The sequence below is a fragment of the Theobroma umbraticum genome, unplaced genomic scaffold (genome assembly GCF_002168275.2).
Source record: "Theobroma umbraticum cultivar Fairchild unplaced genomic scaffold, ASM216827v3 scaffold_204.0, whole genome shotgun sequence".
Lineage (NCBI taxonomy): Eukaryota > Viridiplantae > Streptophyta > Magnoliopsida > Malvales > Malvaceae > Theobroma > Theobroma umbraticum.
In genome coordinates, this window is record NW_018397267.1 from 5,784,193 (window position 1) to 5,793,019 (window position 8,827).

Consider the following 8,827-nt stretch of genomic DNA (forward strand, 5'->3'; position numbering starts at 1 on the left):
TATTTGGTTATCCATATCAAAATTTTAAAATTAAATCTTGATTTTTCTATTTCTTACCAAATACTATCTATCTCGCTATCTCAAAAAGTAAAAATGGCATCAAGGTATGTGTTTTAGGTTATTTTGATGTATTGGTTTATTCATAGAATTTTAAAGTTGGAGTAAAAATTGATTAGACATATTTGTAAATTAGGAAAATGTATAACTTTGACAACTTGAACCTGATCGCGAGCAAATAAATCAATTAGTTATTAAGTATTGTATTTTTAGCTTTTAGGCATTGTGTCTTTAGTTTTTAAATATTACGAAACTGATTTTTAGATATTACGTGACTTAATCATTACTTTTCTGATTTTTAAATATTACGTGATTAGTTTTTAGACATTACGTGATTGATTTTTAGAGAATATCTAAGTTACATAACGCTTAAAAATTAATCATGCAATATCTTACTAACTAGTCACACAATGCTTAAAAATTAATAATATAATATCTAAAAATTAATCACATAATACTTAAAAATTAATAATGCAATACCTAAAAACTAGTCTCGTAATGTCTAAAAATCGGTTATGTAATTTTTAAAAATCACAAAAACTATTGAATTCTATTTAACAAAATCAACAATTTCAAACAATATACTATATTCCGTTTAACAGCATAATCAACGAATATACTTATTTGGTAAAAAATGTTCAAAATGCTCAAAGTTTTTTTTTATATAAAAAACCGTTCCAAAATATTCAAAATATTCAAATGTTTTTCTTTTTTACAAAGAATACTCCAGAAATAAATAATATTAAGAAGAAAGGTAAAAAAATATAAGTCGATTTGAGACATAGACTTAAACATATGGATTGCTTTTATTAAGGATAATTTTATCTAAAATTAATTTTTTTATTAAAAATAATTAAAATTATAAAAAAATTATTTTAAAATATATCTAAGAGATTTTTAAAAAAAAATCTAATTTTTTATTTTATATATATATAAAAGCTGTCCTAATCAGCTTGAACAAAACTTATTGATTGCTAGGAATGTCTTTTATCAGCGGCCGATTTGTACGTGTTTCATGGAGTTTTCACGTTCAAACTTTGGCAATAATTAATTTGAGTTGAGAGGCTCTACTAACCACAACAAAGATATTTTTTTTCCTCACTGGTCGCCATGCACATGCCTAAAGAGGAGACAAAACGTACAGTTAGAAACAAGAAAATGATGTAAATCGGTCGACAACAGGACCTAGCACACGTTGGACTGAAAGGAAATACTATAATTAATTGTTCTTCCTATGTCAAAATGACTGGACTGAGGCGAGAAATCATGGAGGTTTTGTATGGTGAACAAGAGGCTAAGAGAGTGCCTCGACAAGGGTTAATCTTTAATGATGATATACATGGGCGGAGGGTACGCCAACAACCCCTCCAAATTTTTAAAAATATTTATTTTTTATATATTTTATCAATGACTCTTTTATATTTTTTAAAAAAATTTATTTATTATATATTATTAATGACTCACTCAAAATATATTTTTTATTTAATAATTAATATAAATAAAAAATAAAATAACCTAACAAACTTATTTAATTTTATCATAATTTAAGTTTCTCTACACTTCTTTTTCTTTTCTCTTTTCTATCTTTTTATTTTTATTTTTCTTTTTTAGTAACTCACCACAGAAACACACCTCATTTTTTAAAAGAGATTTATGAGCTTGTGAGTTTGAAAAAGGGAAAATAGATATCACTCACCAACCCTTGTGTAAAATTAAAAGGAAATAAAGTTTTCTTTTATCTTTTTTTTTATTTATATTATTTAACTATTATATGAAATCTTGTATTTCGTATTTAATTATTTATATTTTATTCCTTATAGTTTTATGTTTTATTTTTTAAGTTTAAATATAAATAAATAAGAATATTGAATGATGAATTTGAATCTAAGAAACATCATCGAGCACAATCTTCTTAAATAATTATTATAAGTCTTTTTTTTAAAATTTTTTTATTTAGATGTTATATAAAATTATTATTTATTATGAATCTTTTGATCGTTAGTTAAATTCAACCTATTAATTTTAAAAAATTTTAACTTTTATTTTTTTTCGTTTTTGACTTATTCAATAAAAATTGACTAACTCCGCCCCTGATGATATATATTGTCCATCGAAATTCAATTGTGCTAAAAGAGACAGAGGAAACATGGGTCACTAATGTATTTCCACAAGAATAAAGAAGTAATGATCTAGGTCTTCACTGCCCTGGAGCTGGAGCTGGAAGTTAGAAGGGAAAGGACATGCTGAGGAACCAATGGCCATGAGCTTTTGGGGTGAGAATTGCTATTTATGATTATTTTTTCTTGGAATATCTGGGGCTTGAGAAGGGAAGTAGAACAGAGTTGTGAGAATGATGGTTAGTAAGGTAAAACCAGAGTTGGTCTCAGGATCGATCTTTGATAATAATATATTTAATTTTATTAAAAATATATAAAACTTAAGTAATTAATAAAATATTTACCTATTTTTTCTTGACTAATAAATATTTATTTTCTCTCACTTCCATTTTCATATTAATCCTTAACTAATTATCTTATTTCCTATTAAAAATATATAAAAAACTAAAAGTAAAAAAAATTAATAAAATAATATTTTCTCTTGTTTCTCTAACTATATACCTAATAAATTTTAATTTTTTATCACTCCCTAATTCCTAAAATCCTATTAATTCTTAATTATTTCTTCTATTACCAATCAACTAAGAGTAATATGTATTTAATGATCTCTAACAACTATTTTTTCTCACTTATTTCTTTTATTTCCAATCCACTAACAGTAAAACGTATTTAATAATTTTCAATAGCTATTTTATTTTCTATATATAAAATTAATTTTTTTAATTTATAATATTTTCTTCTAAATTCTTCTTCCCTCATTTGCTTTTTCTTTCTTTAATTTTAATTTTTCTCCAAAAAATATGCTGAAAGTTTTTTGTGCTATTATTTTTGTAAAATCGTAAGCCTTATTTAGCATTAAACATTCAACAACTAAGTATTATTATTTTAAACTTTACATAATTTTTTTCTTTAATTTAAAATTTATATTATATTATTATATTGTCTTTATTTTATGTGATAGTTAATTTATTTAAATTAGAAATTTTGATTGTTGATTTTTATATTAATCATTTAAAATATATAAAATAATTATAATAGTTAAATATTTTTGGTACTTCATAATAAATATTTGAATATGTCAAATTGAAAATTTAAATTTGATTATTCAAAAAATTTTTTTAATTTCAATAAAAGAAGTTTTATTTAAATATTTTTCTTTAAATCTTTGAAGTTATTGAGCTGTCCTTGGTTAGTTTTCTTTCAGGAAACCAAATTGTAAATGGTAGAAAATGGAGTGTAGGAATTGGTACAGGGAAAAGGCCAATATCAAGGCCAATTTTTAGAGTCAAAGGGGTAATAAGGAGCTCGATCACTATTTAGGAAGATTCCTTTGAACTTGAAAATTGTGTTGTGAAAAAAAATTACATTCTTGTGATTGAAAAGATTAAGAAGATAAATCAATGTGGATTTGGCAACATCTAACTAAAAAGAAAACAAGAATAAGGTATTATGTGAGGAATTGGTAAAGGCAATTAAAGGAGTGGAGGCCTTGTGGTGCTTGGGGGGAATTTCAGTAATATGAAGAGTATCAATGAAAAAATTAATTTATTCCCTCTTTATTTTCATATATTATTTCTTTTCTCATTTGGTTGGCAATGTGGTCCAAGTAAAATCTCTCAAAAATAACACTTAATTAATCCCAATCCCTTATGATATTTGTTATTCCATAATCGGGGGAATAGCCTCTAAAATTGATAAGATTAAAATGCCCCTTATAAGTGTGAAAAATTACAACCTTACTTATATAAAAACATTCTTTTTTTTTCTCTCTCTTCCTCTGCTCTCTCCATTCCACCTTCTGCCTTTCTCCTTCTTTCCCTAATCTTTCACCCACCACCAAAGGGATGGCAATGGTGGAAGTGGTGTAAGGGTCATATTTGGCTAAATCCAACTATAGGAAGTGTTGATCTGGTGCCTTAATGGCTAGATCTGACCACAAGGAGCACCGGATTGGCATATTGATACGCTAGCCACGTCTTCAGTGGCTGGCCAAAGGAGAAGAAAGGAAAATGAAAAAAAGTAAAAAAGTTTAAGTTTCTAATTATATATTATAAAAATTAATTAAAATTATTATTATTATAATCATATTAATATTTAAAATGATAATATTTAAACTATTAATTATTAATATTTTAAATAAATAATAAATTATTAATATTTATAAAATAAAATAAAATAAAAGATCATATTATTATAATAAAAGCTTTTTTTTATCTTTTTAACACTTATTCCTTTGTTATTCTAAAATTATTTTTACCAACTAAACATTGTAATAATTCATAATTGTAATTCTTACTTTTTTTTATTTCGTCAATTACATTATATAATAAAATTTTCATTCTATTCTCATAGAATACTTATTCTATTCCAATCCATTCTATTTAGCGAACCAAACGTGTAGTTAGTTCTTTGGAGTTTACAGAAGAATTGAGACTAGTGGATCTTCAATGTCTAGTAACAAGTTCACCCAGTCCAATAATAGAGAAAACGCTACCTTCAGCAAATTGGACAGTTTCCTTATTAATGTGAAATTGTTAGGGTGCTATCCAAAACTCCACAAAAAATGTTTATTGAGCTCCTTCTCGGATCATAATCCTATTCTACTTGGGATGGAAAAGTTAAATTAAGGCCCACATTATTTAAAATTTTCAACCATTGGCTAGAAAAAAGCAATTTCCATGACTTGGTAAAGGAAAATTAGGAAAATGTTGAACACAAAGAGACAAGTAGAAAAGGTATTTGGTAAAGGCTTAAGAAATTGAAGCTTGCTATTAAAACAAGAGAAAAAAAGTTTAGACACATTAGCGGAAAAATTATTACTTTGGAAGAGGAAATCCAAAAGATGAATAGAAATGGCATGAAAACAAAGCTGAAAAAGGTATAAGGGAATCCATTATGAAGAAACGATCGATTTATGTGATCTCATTATAGAGCAAAGAAAAGGGTGTGATAGCAAAAGGGGAGAATAATATGGATGCTAGAGGAAGATCAAAATTCAAAATTTTTTCATTGAACGATATAGGCAAGGAAAAGAATTAACTGTATCCAGAGGATCAATGTCCACAAACAGATGGTAAGAAACTAGAAATGATGAATGAGGAGGTTGTAAGATTTTTTTTTAAGTACTTTGAAGAAACAAAGATGTGACAAAGTTGAGAGAGATCAATAGCAATTTCAAAAGATTGAGTGAGTAATTTGTTTGATTCCTCAAGAAACTTTTCACAGAAATGGAGGTATGGGTGACTGTTTGTAATTGTAACAGTACCAAAGCACTCGGTCTTGATAATTTTAACTTTAATTTTTTTCAAAAGTCAAAGGCATGGGTTAAAGGCACAATGATGAACATTATGATAGAATATTTTGACTTTGGTAAGCTCGAGGATATATCAACACTTCATTTATAATCCTTATTCTAAAGCACACAAATTCAAAAGCTTTGAGTGATTACTAGCACATTAGCTCTGTAGGTAAGGTGAATAAAATAGTGACTGAAGCTTTTAAAAATTGGATGAGGCAAGGGATGCAAAAGGTAATACGTTGCAATCAATTTGCTTATATTAGAGGATGACAACTTATGGACTATTCTCCAATCGCAAATGAAATAATTGACCTTGTGAAAAAAAGAAGCAAAAAAAGAATTACACTTAAAATAGATTTTGAAAAGAGATATGATAGTGTAAATTGGGACTTCGTGGAGATGATATTGGCCAAATTGTGTTTTGAGAGTAAGGACGAGGTTGGATAAGGGAATTCATCCTCCTCCCTAATCTTAGTAATACCCTAACGACAAAATTCAAAATTGGAATATACTTGCTAAAAGGTGACCCCAAAAACCTTTTTTTTTTTTTTAACAATATGGTTGAAGCTTTTTGTGCATTGATGAACAAGGCAATTGAAGTTTGGTTGGGCAATGTTATTTCTATTGGAAAGAATGGGTTGATTATTTTGCATTTTCAATACATCGATGACACCAAGATCTTTGGTGAACCAAAATTTGAGAGTTGGCTTTAAAATAGATTTTCAAAAAAACTACCTCTTTGAGACTGGACTAGATGATCACATGACAACTATTGAGAGTTGGCTTTAAAATAGATTTTCCAAAAAACTGCCTCCTTGGGATTGGACTAGATGATCACATGACAACCATATTGGTAGTAAACATTCTCATGCAAAATTGCAAACTCCCTTCTACTTATCTAGGTTTATTTTTACAAGCTAATCAACAATCATTGAAGATCTATAAGTTGATTAAGGAAAGATTTGAGTTTGTATTAGCAATATCAAAGTCTAAGTTATTGTTCAATAAAGGAAAAGTCACTCTGCTAAGGGATGCGCTTGTAAGCCTTCACAATTTTTTCATATATCTATTTTAAATGCCACAAAGGGTGAAAGAGGTGTTGAATAGAATCTAGAGAAGACTTATATAAAGTAAAGCATCATCCATGCTAAAAATTCATTATGTGGATTGAAGAACAGTTTGCAAGTATAAGGATCACATAAGTTTCGAGATTATTGATCTTTAGGTAAAAATAGGAATTTACTAAACAAATGAATATGAAGGTATAGAAATAAACAAGACAACTTTTGAAGAAATGTTATAGTGGAGAAAAATGATAGCATTTCTTTTAGTTTGCTCTTAAAAATCTAAAGCAGCTATTGGTGCTTTAAAATTTGGAAAAATATTGTATGCCCTCTTTATCCAAATAAGAAATATTTTTCTTTTATGTCTTTAGGGTTTGGTTTTGTTGTAATCAATGAAAAAATGTTTTTTTTTTGTCTGACAAATGGATTGAGATTATCATCCTTCAACTTTCTTTCCCAAGAATCTTTGCCCTTCCAATAAAAAAAGGGGAATGTTGAGTGATTATGGCCCATTGGTGAACAACACTTGTCTTAACTGGTAGGTAGTAAAAGAAAAAAAAGGAAAATGTGGTGTGGAAGAATTTAAATGAAGGCTACCTTAAGTTTAATGTAGATGGAGAGAGGTTGCTCGAGGGAAATTGGCATTGAAGGGTTGCTATACGATGCAAATAAAGCTGTCAAAGTGATATTCTTAAAATTTATAGGCATTAACGACTCTAATTTTGTTAAACTTCTTGCAATGAAAAAGCTTTTTCTTTACAACTTCAAAATGGGCAAAAACACATGTTTTAATAGTGGAAAGCGATTCATCAAATGTGGTGAAGTGGATATAACTCTTAACTTCCTCCCCTTGGAGGATGAGGAAATTAATGTTGTAAACTAAAAATTTGAAGGCGTAACTAAGGCGATGATAGATATACGCCAAGAGTTGCAAAAAACCTAGTAGATAGCCTTGCCAAGGCAAGAGTGTAGTGTGATTGTCAATTGCTCAACATGTTTGCCTAGACAATTCAAACTTTCAAAAAATTGAGCACTTATGATTTTGTTGTTTGCAGCTCTTGGCCAAAGTAGACAGTACCTCACAGGGGTTAGTGTGGATTGTGACAATTGATATTATAGAGGACTCTAGGTATTAACAATGTGCTACTGAGGACAATAGGTCCTTGTTAAAATGGAGGAAGATGTCACAATCTTTGCATGGACATGAATCCCATATTGTGGAGATAATGCTCTCAAGGGGTAGAACCACAAAGTCCCGCATTGAAGAGAAACTTTTAACGGAGAGTAAAGGAACAAAGTCCCACATTGAAGAGAATCTCCTAACAAGGAGTAAGGGAAGATGTTTTGGTCATAGAAAGGGAAGCCATGAATCCCACATTAGCTATGTACTATAATGATACTGACAACATAAGGGTTCACATCATTTTCAACCTATAGGGCTCTTTTTGTGGGATAAAACAGTGAGGTTAGTAAGGCCAAAGTGGACAATACCTCATAAGGGTTGGTGTGGACCACGACACTATGAGTTGATCAAGAGGTCTTATTAAATGATTTGGTTTTGAGAAAAAGGTGAAAAAGTCATCTTTCACTGGTGAGAATGTTTTTTGTTGATTATAAACAGTGGTGAATTCAAGATTTTGTATAAAGAGCGACTAAAAGGCAATTATAAAAATAATAAATATATATAATTATATATATAATTTTATATCTATAATAATAAAAGAAATTAAAAATTGAGGTGTGGTGGCTGCCACCACATGCCACCCCCTTGACTTTGCCCTTAACTACAAGGTTATTGTGCTACCTGTTTTATAACAACTTCTCTTAATCTTCTGTTTTTGCTAATGGAGAAATTTTTTGTTGATGTATTTTGAGATGAGGTTTCTCAAATATTTCACAGTTGTAAATGAGGCTAAACATAAATTGTGGTGAGATTTGGTGTGGATAGTGATTTTTTTTTTTTTGCTCTTGTTAGCATCTAGGGTGCATCTCTCTATCTTGTAACTAGCAATGGCAAGTTTTGCCAACTTCAAATCATGAGCGTGTTAAACTATACAATATAGACATATGTTTCCTTGTTACTTTTTTCAGCAAAAAAAATCAATTGAAAATTCGACATTAACCATTATTATTGTAGAGATTTGGAAGTGCTGAGTTTTATTGATGGACAAGGATACAACTATACATATATACAACGATATAAAACTAAATGATAAAACTAAGTATCTAGATAAAGCTAAGATGATAAGAAGAGAAATTAGATTACACTAATAGATAAGGTCTAATATTGT